We start from the raw sequence: 13,707 nt of genomic DNA, 5'->3' as shown, positions 1-13,707 counted from the left end.
CCGATGCACCGACCCCGACGTGAAAGCCTGTCGCCCCTCGCTCCTCGCCGGGGAAACTAGGCGCGGCAACCCCTGGAGGTGGAGTTGCCGAAGACGACCGACGTAAAGAGCCTCCACGAACGACGGAGCGCTCCCACTCTCCCGACGATACGCATCACAACGACGCTCCTGCTTCGGTGTCCAGCAACTTAAACGTTGTTATTGACGGCCTCGACTCATCGGCACTCGTGGACACCGGAGCAGACTACTCAGTCTTGAGTGGGAAGCTCTCTCGCCGCCTGCGAAAAGTCATGACGCCGTGGGATGGACCCCAAATACGAACCGCCGGAGGACATCTCATCACGCCAGTCGGGAGGTGCACTGCTCGCGTCGAGATCCACGGTGAAACGTGCCCTGTGAAGTTCGTCGTTCTGCAAGACTGTTCGAGGGACGTTATCCTCGGAATGGACTTTCTCTGCGAGTATGGTGCCGTCATCGACCTCGGGGCAAACCAGTTGACGCTGCGGAAACCTGTTTTACCGCCGGTGGAGACCATACAACATCAACCGCGATCCGAGTTATCGCCGACCATGTGAACCTACCGCCGCGGTCGAGTGTTTTCGTTACCGTTATGGCCGACGCCGCCGTGCACGGTGAAGCTCTTCTGGAAGGCAGCGTCCAACTGCTCCTCGAAAAAGGAATTGGCGTCGCAAGAGGCGTAACGGATCTCCAAGAAAGACGTACAACTGTTCTTGTGACGAACTTTCGAGAGGAGCCGCAGCACCTAACGAAGGGTACCACCGTGGGCCACGTCGAGGAGCTTCAAGCGCCAGCGGTGGTCACCGCAATCTCCGAGGAAACCTCGTCGCCACAGCAGAAAAGCACGACGCCGCTGCCGCTCGACATTGACTCCGAGCTCCGAGCTACGAAGCGCCGGCAACTGATTGATCTCCTTGCCGAATACAGTGACTGTTTTGCCACAACATCAAAGATTCGCCAAACACCAATGGCGAAACATCGCATTGTTACCAACGACGACGCACTTCCTGTTCACCAGTCGCCGTATCGGGTCTCCTTAAAGGAAAGGAAAGTGATTCAAGATCAAGTCCCGGAGATGCAAGACGACGACATCATTCAACCCTCAAGGAGCCCATGGGCGTCCCCAGTCGTCCTTGTAAAGAGGAAGGACGGAACCCTGCGGTTCTGCGTGGACTATCGTCGACTGAACGCCGTGACAAAGAAGGACGTGTATCCGCTCCCCCGCATCGATGATACGTTAGACCGACTGCGCCACTCCCGATATTTTTCGTCGATGGACCTGAAGAGTGGTTATTGGCAGATTGAAGTCGACGAACGTGGCCGGGAGAAAACTGCCTTCGTCACTCCCGACGGACTATACGAATTCAAAGTGATGCCGTTCAGACTTTGTACAGCACCAGCCACCTTCCAGCGCGTCATGGACACCGTGCTGGCAGGTCTGAAATGGCAGAGCTGCCTCGTCTACCTGGACGATGTCGTGGTATTCTCACGAGATTTCGACGAACACCTCAGTCGACTTCGAGCCGTGCTTCAAGCCATCAAGACCGCCGGCCTGTCACTCAAGCCAACAAAGTGTCGGTTCGCCTATGGGGAACTAAAGTTCCTTGGCCACGTCGTGAACAACAAGGGTGTTCTACCTGACCCCGAGAAGACCCGCGCCGTAGCTGCATTTACGCCGCCGTCTGACAAGAAGCCCGTGAGAAGATTTCTCGGACTCTGTGCCTACTACAGGCGCTTTGTTCGAGACTTCGCCAAGCTATCCGCACCGCTGACACACCTCACGAAGGACGCCGTAAAGTTCGAGTGGACAGAAGAACACCAGAGGTCATTCGACGAGCTCAAACGAAGACTCCAGACGCCCCCAATTCTTGGCCATTTCGACCAGTTTGCTGAAACCGAGATCCACACCGACCCCAGTAACACCGGACTGGGTGCGGTACTAGTCCAAGTGCAGGACGGAGCCGAGCGAGTTATCGCATACGCAAGTCGGACGCTGTCTAAAGCGGAGAGGAACTATTCAACGACCGAAAAGGAGTGCCTCGCTGTCGTATGGGCAATAACAAAGTTTCGCCCATATTTGTATGGAAGTTCTTTTCGCGTAGTCACAGACCACCACTCGCTCTGCTGGCTGGCGAATCTGAAGGACCCCTTCGGACGCCTCGCTCGGTGGAGCCTACGACTGCAGGAGTTCGACATGGCCGTGGTGTACAAGTCCGGCCGGAAGCACAATGACGCCGACTGCCTGTCAAGGGCCCCAGTCGAGGCCGGTCCTGCCTGCACCAAAGAGGACGACGATGAGTGTTTTCTCGGCGCTCTGGATGTAAGCGACATGGCAGCACTCCAACGAGACGACCCTGAGCTGCGAGCACTCATCGAACACCTAGAGGGGCAAGGAAGCGCCGCTCCCCGTGGTTTTGTTCGAACACTGCCAACCTTCTCCATCCGACAAGGCGTACTGTACAAGGAGAACTTCAGCGACAGCAACACGGCGTGGCTATTGGTGATCCCTTCCAGTCTTCGAGAAGAAATTTTTCAAGCCTGCCACGATGACCCGACGGCGGGACACCTTGGTTACAGCAGGACTCTTGCGAGGATACGCGAAAAGTACTACTGGCCCAAGCTTGCGAAGACAGTACACCACTACACCCGATCTTGCCACGAGTGTCAACGAAGGAAGAAGCCACCGACGAGACCGGCAGGACTTCTTCAGCCTATTGCGCCGACATCTGCCCCATTCCAGCAAATCGGTATGGATTTACTGGGACCTTTCCCACCGTCGACGCAAGGAAACCGATGGATAATCGTCGCAACCGATTATCTCACGCGGTACGCCGAGGCAAAAGCCCTTCCATCAAGAACGGCTGTTGAAGTCGCCAAGTTTTTCATCGAGTCCATTGTCCTCCTGCACGGCGCTCCCGAAGTCCTGATCTCAGACCGTGGATCATCATTCATGGCCCAGCTGACGCAAGAAGTCCTTCGTCTCAGCCACACCAGCCATCGTCGCACCACGGCGTACCACCCGCAGACCAACGGGCTGACGGAGAGACTCAACAAAACCATCGCCGACATGATCTCCATGTACGTCGACGTGGAGCACAAGACATGGGACGAGGTGTTGCCGTACGTCACATTTGCCTACAACACGGCCGTACAAGAGACCACCGGAGTGACACCCTTTCAACTGGTGCATGGGCGCAAAGTAACGACCATGCTGGACGCGATGCTGCCCCATGAGCCAGCTGACAGTGAGAGCGACGACGCCCAGGTGGTTGCCCAACGGGCCGAAGAAGTCCGCCAGCTCGCCCGACTCAGGATTCAAGACCAGAAACGCGCCGACGCGGGCCGCTACATCCTTCGTCGCAGGGACGTTCACTTCCAGCCCGGAGACAGGGTGTGGGTTTGGACGCCCATCCGTCGCCGCGGCCTCAGTGAGAAACTGCTGAAACGGTACTTTGGACCATACAAGGTACTTCGTCGCCTCGGCGAGCTGAATTACGAGGTGATGCCCGACGGAACACGAACATCGTCACGCCGCCCACCACGACCTGAGGTCGTCCACGTCGTGCGCCTGAAGCCGTACTACGCTCGATAGGACTGTGGACTTTATGTGCATGCTCCAAAAGACTCTTGAGTTTATCGTTCTTTTTTTTATTTTGTTTCGTTTTACACTGCATCGGGGCGATGTACTTTTAAAGGGGGGAGTAATGCCGCGCGCAGGGCTGAGAAAGCAACGCTCGGTCACGGACCTCCAGAAAGTTCCCGTTTATTCATGTAGCGCACGCACGTAACTTCTATTATTTATATCCATGTATCTTCTGCTTTTGTTTTCTAGAAAGTGCGTGTTCATTCTCGCCCCGATCACGCGACGCTCGAGCCGCTTTCGCCGAATCTTCGAGATAGCGACGTACTCTAGATAAGAGGCCGCCCGCGACCTTGTCGAGTCAGTCTCGCCTCAGCGTTTGATCGCGCTGCTTCGCCGCCTTCGACGCCCGCGACGCTCTGCTGTTATCTTTCTTTCGTACCCTTTTATTTTTGGCACAAGTTCGCCACATTAAACGTTTATTTATTCCTGTTTATTTCTTGTTTATTAGTCAACACCCGTGACACTTCTGACATCACCGTAACCTCTGTGCAAGAAGCAGACAAACTTGTGCTCCACATAGGATTACGGATACTCAAGAGTACTTTCCGTAATATAATTTACGGAAAGCCTGCTCTGTTTGCCCTTTTACCGACAACTTTTAAGCACTTTTACGGATACTAAAGCGATTTCCGTAATAGGTTTTACGGAATGCGTATTTCAGTCCGTTGTTTCACGGACAGCTCTTGAATACCGTTACGGATAGTAGAGCACTTCCCGTAATCTGTTTTGCGGAATGTCCTTTTATTTAGGAATTGTGTACGTGTTTAAAAGGATTTTTCCGTGATTAGAATTACGGATGACCTTTCCGGCAGCATAGGTGCCAGAAAATTTCTCCGTAAAAAAGGGCAAATTTTTTTACAGATGGGCTATTGGCATTACCGCTATGTCGCAGCTCATTATTATTGTTTCATGAAGAGCGCAGACAAAAAGCATCCGCGAGCGTAGTTCAGATATGTCTGCTGCTCGTGTTCATCCGTGGAAGCCAGGGCTGCCTGTCGTAGCATGCATGCTTGCTCTCTAGCTTCAGCTGAGTCGCATACGTTTTGTGAATTGAAGTATACGGTCGTTCCGAAAGGTTCAGACATCGAGGGCGTTTCTCTAAAACATGCTTTGGGTGCACGTGGGCCCGTTTGTGAAGGAATGTCCCTGTTGCCTAAAAAACGCAAATTTCAAAAGTGAACGAAAAAAACAAGAAATAAGGACGGGTACACACTTATTCCCTTGTTCGAATTCAATATGAGCTGCTGTCACCATTGCTGAGAAACCCTCAGCACCGGCATTAGGTTCCAAGTTGTTATAGCATTTTTGAACTTCTGCATTGGAAATGACGCAATAACATTCGTAAGTTGTTTGCTCCAAAAGTGAGAATGTTTGCCCCAAAACCAGTTTTTGCCTGCTACAAGAGCTCCAAATCACCAATTATCAGTTCCACCATTGCAGTTACCACTTGCTTTAACTTAATTTATTCTAACAGTGCTGTTTGTTTTACCTTTTCAGATCGAGCATCGCTCAAGGCAGGCGTTTTCTGTGAAGTAATAAAGATACAACAGGTTTGATTTTGCATTTTACTTGTCATTTTATTGGCTGTTCTCCTTGAAGTTAACTTGCAGTGATCCTATGGCAGTCGAAAGTATGTAATAGTTTCTCTAGCAACGCTGCAATCTGGTTAGCCTATCCTATCAGCTCAGCAGTGATCACAATCACACCTTCCATCAAATATGCTCCATCAAAGACCACCACAGTACGTTCCATCAAAGACCACCACATACGTAATTTGGGACATTCCATCAGTGGCAGTCAGACGTCATCTGATGGACCATCAGGGCACGTTCCACCAGGGCTGCTGACTGGCAGTCAGTGTCCCAAATTACGTGCCTTGATAGAATTTTCAATAGGGATACCTTTCAAAAGAACAACGCGGTAACTAAAAATCATCACGCAAATTGAAGAGCTCTTTGATATAAAATACAGTAGTCTATTGAAGCGGCATTGAGTCAACCTGATTTTATACTCCCATATATACCAATTTCAGAACCTTTCCCATACCTCCCTTTAAATATGAGACCAGAGTTATTCCCTTCGAAACTATCTGAGGTCCCACCAATTTCATGCGCGGCTTTAAGAATCGCCGTTTTTTATGTGATCTTCAGAAGCAACGACTGATTCACTTAAAATCTGACAAAAAAAGTCGGCAGTTTGTTTTAAACCTTGTTTTATGAAGTTATAAGCAATTATGCTAAATGCTTAGCATTTGTAAATAAGTGAGATTTGGTAAGTATTAAAAGCTGTTGTTATCTTTTCTGTAGCTTTGGGGAAACCCCAGCTACATTTAGATTGTATCTTGGCACTATGTTCATATATATGAATATATTTAACCGCCAGAGAGGCAGATGAAAGCATACACTCTACCAAGTAAGAGTACTGGTGGCAGAAGTATGAATTATTTTTACACTATTTAGAATTAACTGTTATCCCCTTCGCATACTCCACTTCCTAATTATACCTTGTTGCATCCACATTTTTCTTTGCTGGAAATAGTACTGCAGAGAATCATCTTCCAACCCCATGAGTAGCTCGGCAGTTTCTCCTCTGCCACGTCACTGCCCTTGCCTTGGCTGTTTTAGTATCGGAGATCTGGCGTTTTCTTTTTTTTTTTCTTTTCATTTCACCAGTTGTCTACTCGTTAGCAGATTGCACTGTCCTTTGATAAATAGTGTGCAAATTTATTTCCGGACGTCTTCCCGCTCTCTACTAAACTCAATTCGACAAAAAAAAATACTTGATTTCCGACTACACAATAGGCGATGAGGCGTTCGGATAATAGCAAACATGCTAGGCGTTGGTGAAAACAATGTGACACAAAATTTACGCAACCCATTATATATAGACGAAGTCTGTCGAATTGAAAACAAAAACCATCGTCAAAAGGAGAACGCCCGAAAAATATTTACTCTTCTTGTATGGAACTCGCACAGTAAACCGACTCCTTATAAAAGATCGTCACGTAAGATCAGACGTACATTTTTGTTATTAGTATGATATAAACGGTGTAATTTGTAAAGTCTCAATAATAAACTGCAATTTTGCAACCAGACTTCTTATTTCATGTACTCACCTCCTCTAAGTTGGACAAAAAAAGCTTAGTTTTTTTGTGTTTTTTGGTTGTTATAGTCGTTTATTGAAGTACGTGCTTAACTAAATTGGTGCTATTTCTTCGTTTGCGGAGAAGCTAAATTTTGGACAATCATTGGTGAATCAACTAGTAATTTGGTAAACGCGGAAAAAGAACCAGACTATGTATTTCTGGGCGCGTGAATTGTATAAATACGTTAAGTTTAAACGGTAGATAAAATTAAAGGTTCTCATGAGTGGCGGCACAACATATTCTTACAAATAAAGCTTGATTTGATTTGATAACGAATAAAATAAAATATGAAGGGAAACCCACATTAGACATTAAACGGGTTGAGATGTCTTCATTTCTTTTTTTGGCTTATATTTCGAGTTTTTGGAAGCCCTCTATTTTTGTCGAATCTTTCACAACTCAAAATATATATTTGTAATCCAGGAATTTTAAATCAATTGAAACGAAGATATAATAAAGTGAATGAATTATTTTGACGTTATCTACGGTCTTTATACATTTTTTTAATTCAAACATATCCAGAGTACACTTTACCATATTCCAGTTTATCCAATTTTCCCGGAGCGTACTCGAATAAACAGTCAATTCTAAGACGAGTGAACTGGGATAAAAGCCGCCAGAAAAAAATATAAAATTTCACCTTGAAACCGATTATGAATTTTACATATCGCAAGTCTTGCTGAGACTCACATCGCAAACCTAAATTTCCGAGGAAACCGTTTTTTTTTTTTGGCTTTTTTTGTGACGTAATTTAGCTTCTTTTGATTTCTTTCTTGGGCCAGGTCATGGCTGCCTGTAAGTTTTTGCGGATAGCTGGGGCACAGGAAGTTTTAGAGGAAAATGTCCCAACTCTATTTATAAGGCTCTCCGCCTCAATCATTTAGAACAATAAATACATTAATATATCAATAACAAATTGTTATTTTTTCATGGTGATGATAGTAAATTGTCTATTTACCTTTTAAAGCGGCTAAACGTACGCCGCGAAACGGGTGCGTAGGTTGAATATCTGAGAGCGTTAGACGCAAAAAGGGGGCCTTCAAAAAAATTAATTAGTTCCGAAAGCCGAAACCAAGCACATGGGGTACTTCTAAATTTTTCGCGTACAACATTTTTGTCAATTGGACTATTTTAATTTAAAAGAAAACTGGCTCTGGGTAAGAAAGCGTAAAGGAACATGGTCATGTTCGCCTCTTCCAGCGTCATTTTATGAACAAGGGCTTTGCGAATAACGGGTTCTAATATGCCTGGAAACAGACGGGACGAGACGGGGGAAGCAGACGCGATATTGAGATGTTTCCTCCGTTGGATCCGTTATTGGGTCAGCCGCGTTCTACCAGCTGGTACCATTGTTTCTGCATCGACATCGAGGTTGATGCATTTCTCTTGTATTGGTGGTGCATACATGTTGCCTGTTTTTTGTTGAGGACATTTGACCCCTCTGGCTACACTGTCCCGAGATAACGGAGCGGCAAGGCATTAAGAATCTTTTCCTTTAATTGTTTTTTGCAGGTGTGTTCCAGCTTAACTTGTAGATTCAAATATGAGTTGTTTCAGAGACAATTTAAAAGAAAAGCTCAGATGAGGTGTCTTTTTTTTTTTTTTGCTTTTGAATGACAATATGTGAATCCTTCTCCAAAAGAGCCGAAAAAGCACATACGTACGAAACTAGACTGCATTATTGAAACTGAGATATTGACCTACGGCTGAGATCGGTCGCCCGGCGGAACTCCCGATGCCTACTTAAGTCTGGATAAGCTTGAAAATTGAAGCTTCGCGCTGCTTTAGCCACTATTCCTAGAGAAAGGTTGGCGGCGCCCTCATCTTCTGAGGGGAGACTGTTCATACTCGTGCAGAAACAAACATTGAGTAAGAGCCGAGTCCAAAATGAAAGACGTTTACAAATTTCTGGAATGCAAATTTAGAGCACAGCTTTTGAGGAGGAGGAGGAGCAGAGGGTACGGAGGGGAGGCTATGCTCCTCCTCCTTACTCTCTCCTCCTCCCCTCCTCGTCTCCTTCCCCTCCTGCTCCTCCATTCCCTCCTCTCCCCTCCTCTCCCCTCCTCCTCCATATCAATTCACCCGCTAAATTTAGCGGGGAAAGTAACGTCACATTACTTCGTGTTACGCCAGCTATGAATAAATTTAGTCCCTCTTCATGATTTAGCGGGAACACTGACGTCACGTGACTTTAGTACCAATTCAAATCCTCATAAATTGATCAGGGGATTTAATTGGTGCTGAGGCCACGTGCCGTCAATTATCCCGGTAAATCTTGCAGAGGAGCTGAATTTCTCCACTAAATCTAGACGTGTATGTGATGTGACGTTATGTCAATTTTCCCGCTAAATTTAGCGCACGCCGGTGGCGACGCCGGCGACGCTCAATCCAGACACGGGGAATTAAGAGCTGCGCTCTGAAAGCAAAACACTCGATGACCAGTTTTCTGCATTTCCCGGTCGCCATCGTAGATAATAGACAGGGTGGACTGTGGAGGTACGGTAAGACAGAACTTTTTGAGTTTTCTTCTCTGCAGAACAGGGAAACAACCAGTTAGTCTTACGTATAGATGAATTCAAGCAAGTAAAGAATCCCACAATACTATTACAAGACAAAAGTAGATCTGAACTGGGACAATAAGCATGACGTTTCACTTGCACATATCGTATTTTTATAACCACAGTATATTTTCTAGTCACACGTATATCAGCTATTTTAATAAGTTGTAGAACTCGGCCATCAAGTCTCTCGTGAAAGCTGGTACGATGGGAACAACGGCAGTGCGCTCGACGTCAAACTAAAATTTCGGGAGGTAATATATGGTAAAAGGTATGTGGAAATATAAGGTATATGGAAATATAAGAATTTTTTTTTAGTGTAGGTTAGAGAAGTAAATATATATTACAGATGCAAACTCTAAACGCAGCCGGACAAGTGAACAGAAAGAGAGCAAGCGCAGGGAGGGATTTGAGCACTTGTTTTTTAGACGTGATTCCCGGCCGAGACATCACAATATCTTGTTGACAATGTGATGGCAAATGCTATGTGATTCACTATGGGAACCTGATTGCCTATTGCGCTTTCATGCACCGTGGCTCGTGTGGGTTTGAGTATATATAGAGCTATCCATGTCAGTAATTGCCTGACCGTCGGGTAGAGGGCGCTGGCGCACACGCCGCTACGAGGTTGCTTCAATTTTATTGGTTTCGGTTTCATCGTGCACGCGATTGTGTTGCTATTTCATGCCGTTTTCGCTTGTTTTGTGATACAAATTTCTTTCTTGTAGCACACAGCGAGTGAAACAATGGTGCTGAGACACTTGTAGAACCGGGAAGTCGTTTCGAGTCTAGATTCCGAGCACTTTCAAGAACACCAAATGCGTCTGATTACGCCCATCGTTCATTTCAACCATGTTCGACAGCGAAACAACGGTGCTGATGTAAAAAGAGGATTATAACCATCCAAGGCCGTACCCGCGGACACGAGTTTCCAGAAAAATAAGAAAATAAGGAGCAGGATAAGCTCCGCCTCCAGCCGCTCCAGCACGCGCTCGTTGGAGGCTAGGTTTACTTTTGCCCGAGATACGTGCAATACCTGGATTCACGGTACAAGAAGCTATCGAAGTCCGCTCCCAGATCAGATTTCTTGAAATGTGCTTTAGCTTCCCTCTAACACCAAACAACAGGTAATTCTACACGCCATTTATGAAAGCTTTATGGTTGCACCATGAAGCAAAGGTCGGTTACTTGTTAGTACCTCTTTGCTTGTTATATCGCCCGTATTTTCTTGTTCATAGCGCAGTCTGTGCTTCCGCGCCACTCCCATTGCAGGTAAAGTATCGCTGGTACCTAACCTCTATTCTATTATAAAGAGTTTCCATGGCTATACTGCTTCTTTCAACTTTACACCTGCTCCGCGAAAAAAAAACATTGCATTGAAATTATCATTTTCCCAACAATCCTAATTGGCCCAACTAATGTTTCAGAAAATTATCCATAAATATATATATATATGAAAAGCTTAAAAACTCGCTTTAATTCTGCCATGGTTGGGCAGTGTCGCGATACAAATGTATCGCCATAGTATTTCAGAAATACATTTCGTATCTGTATTTCTGTATCGCGATACATTTTTTTTTTCACCAATATCTGTATTTCTGTCTCGAAATATATTTGGAATGCTTCTTTGTATCGCGATACAACCATAGTAAAATGTATTTCGATACATCTCTTGAAAAATACTCCCCCCCCCCCCCCCCAAAAAAAAAAAGAAATCCGAACGCATCTACTTTTTTATTTTATTATCTTTATTTCTGAGGTGCTAGGTCAAGGAGATGCTGGGGCATTGTTACCATGCCGACGGAGGTTCCCTCCGATTCTCCGAATTATTTTCCTATGCGTCCTCTTCTCTCTTCTGAGGAGTGTTGCGTAGTCGCGGGGACTCGAACCAGGTGGCGTGCCAGGAGTCAAGTCACAGCATCTTCTGCCGCAGGTTCTTAGGTAGGGATTCCTTGAGTCATTGTTTGCTGGCATCCAATGCCCTCGGCTAACCGCCTCTCTTACCTTAGCGTACACAGTACACCCAGCCGGCAAAGCTGAGTCACAGCCCGTTGCACCACGAGCCTGGCGGTGGTTGGCTTGAAATAGATAGGATGACTCACGCAGTGAAGTTCAACACATATTCGAAGGCGTCTGCGGCTGCGCCCGTAATATTGCACGGCTCAAGCGTACGTCATCAGCCGACGTGAAGGTGACCCACCGCTCTGGTGATCCGAAACCCAGAAAAGAGGCCAGGCGTGGCATCGCTGTGCCGACCCAGACTTCTTACACCTGCGACTCGCCTCGAGCGCGTTCTTTCTCGAAGGGCTCGCACCTGTGCCGGCAATACCAGGTTACAGACCACGAGGCCTCTGTTTGGACGATGCTAGGCGAAACTTGAGGACTGAAATCCATGCGTCGGTGGCGGAGGGTAGGCAGGAAGGACCTTCACAACAGGGATGCCACCGTATCGTTTTTTCAGCCGTAACAGAAGATAAGGCATGTGTTCCAGTATGTTTCAGGTAGTTCACTATTCTCGAAAATTACAAATCCGCCTGCATGATCATCAACGAGGTAACCTACAACGAAAGTACGTATTGACCTTTCATACAGCAACGTGGTAAAGTTTCATGGTCAAGGTGACACCTACACGCAGATAAAAAATACCAGTTCATTCCACCGTGACATCGTGTGATCAATGTCGACAGGGGCGTTCTTATTGGACAGGGGGGTTGTGACGTTTTGGTGGGATTTAGGATGACATATAATTTATTTCAAGGTCGAAGTTTTTTCGCATCCCTTGTCAGACAGATAGGATGTCAGGGAATGGACCGCGGACAGTCCTTCATGGAATGTTTTTTTAAGCCCATTGAAGACTCCTCTTCGTCTGAAACCACTACCTTTAAGGCGAAGTGCAAAGCCTACGGGAAAGTAATTTCTGGATCAAAAACTTGCACTTCCAACTTCAAGCTTATTCTCTGTTGGCGTCTCAAACAAATTCGAAAAATGTATTGCAGTATCAGTATCTCTGCATCTGTATTTCTGCCCTCCCTAATATGTATTCCTCTATTTGTAGCTCCAATAACGTTTTGCCTCTATTTAAAATGTATATCCGATAGGTATCGCGATACACGTTTTTTCAGATATATTTCAGTATCAGTATTTTAGCTACTATTTTAATGTGTCGCAGTATTTGTATCTCCAAATACATTTCTGAGTACTTTTGCCCAACCCTGATTTCTGCATTCACAAAAAAGAGCACTAAAGCTCCCTTTGCTTTAGAAGAAATAGAAAACTGTTTTCCGCACTGAAATTATTAGCTACGCATCACTGGAATTGAACCATATCTCAAATGTAGCCCTAGAGGTTAAATCTAGATTCTAAAATTCAAAATGTTTTTTTATGTGATTGAAAATTTTTAAACGATTTTTGAAAATGTTCAATTAGAAAATAGAGACCATTCTTTGTGGAGGTTGCCTTTCACCTCCATACGTATTCATGAACATCACTTTTTATAGAAAATTGCGTATAATATTTCAATCACGTAACGAACATTTTCGGATCTTCGGTCACAACCCCTAGCGCAAAACTTGGGCGGAGAATGAGCGTCCGGTTAGAATAAAAACACGGATCACTGTTCTTTTCTCGAAAACACCCGATATACTGCATGTTGAGTGGCAGCTTTAGTAGTAGGAAACCTGCACCAACTCGGCCACCTGTCAATCAAAGCCCTAAGGTGGCGGGGCCAGCCCCGACCAATCACAGAGCCGCAGAGCGGGGCCTCTTCCCTCTCTCCCATCCTAGGGACCATTCACAGGGCATGGGCGTTGGCCAGTGAGCAATCGGAGCTCGCCCGGGTCCCGCCCCCCGAGGTATCCGGTACAGGTGTGAGGTGACGTACCTCAAACCTCAGATCTCAAACCTCAAACCTCAAACCACAAGTGTGGTTGACCAGGTATTGACAGCTGTGGTCATCATCTGGTAACAACCACTATACTCCGCGACAACTTTTCTTGGCAATGCAGTGGAAGGTACGTCCCGCGTCCCCTCTCCCATTTTGAGTGTACGCAGGCTTTCCTCCTCTCCAGGAAATGGGGGAGGAGGAGAGCCTGCGTGTACTCAAAATGGGAGAGGGGACGCGTGACGTATCTTCCACTGCATTGCCAAGAAAAGTTGTCGCGGAGTATAGATGTCACAGGGTCCGAGCTTTGTGCGACAGAGGGCGCTATAGGACTTGAATTGGGTGGCTCAAGGCGTCTCACGTGTGATGTCACAGGGTTCGAGCTGCGTCCGACAGAGGGCGCCCACGTGATGTCGCACAGGGTTTGTGCTGCATCCGAAAGAGGGCGCTGCGATCCGCTCAA

Source organism: Ixodes scapularis, unplaced genomic scaffold (assembly GCF_016920785.2).
Source record: "Ixodes scapularis isolate PalLabHiFi unplaced genomic scaffold, ASM1692078v2 ptg000480l_1__unscaffolded, whole genome shotgun sequence".
Lineage (NCBI taxonomy): Eukaryota > Metazoa > Arthropoda > Arachnida > Ixodida > Ixodidae > Ixodes > Ixodes scapularis.
The sequence above is the reverse complement of the archived record's forward strand: the minus strand, read 5'-3'. Positions refer to the sequence as shown.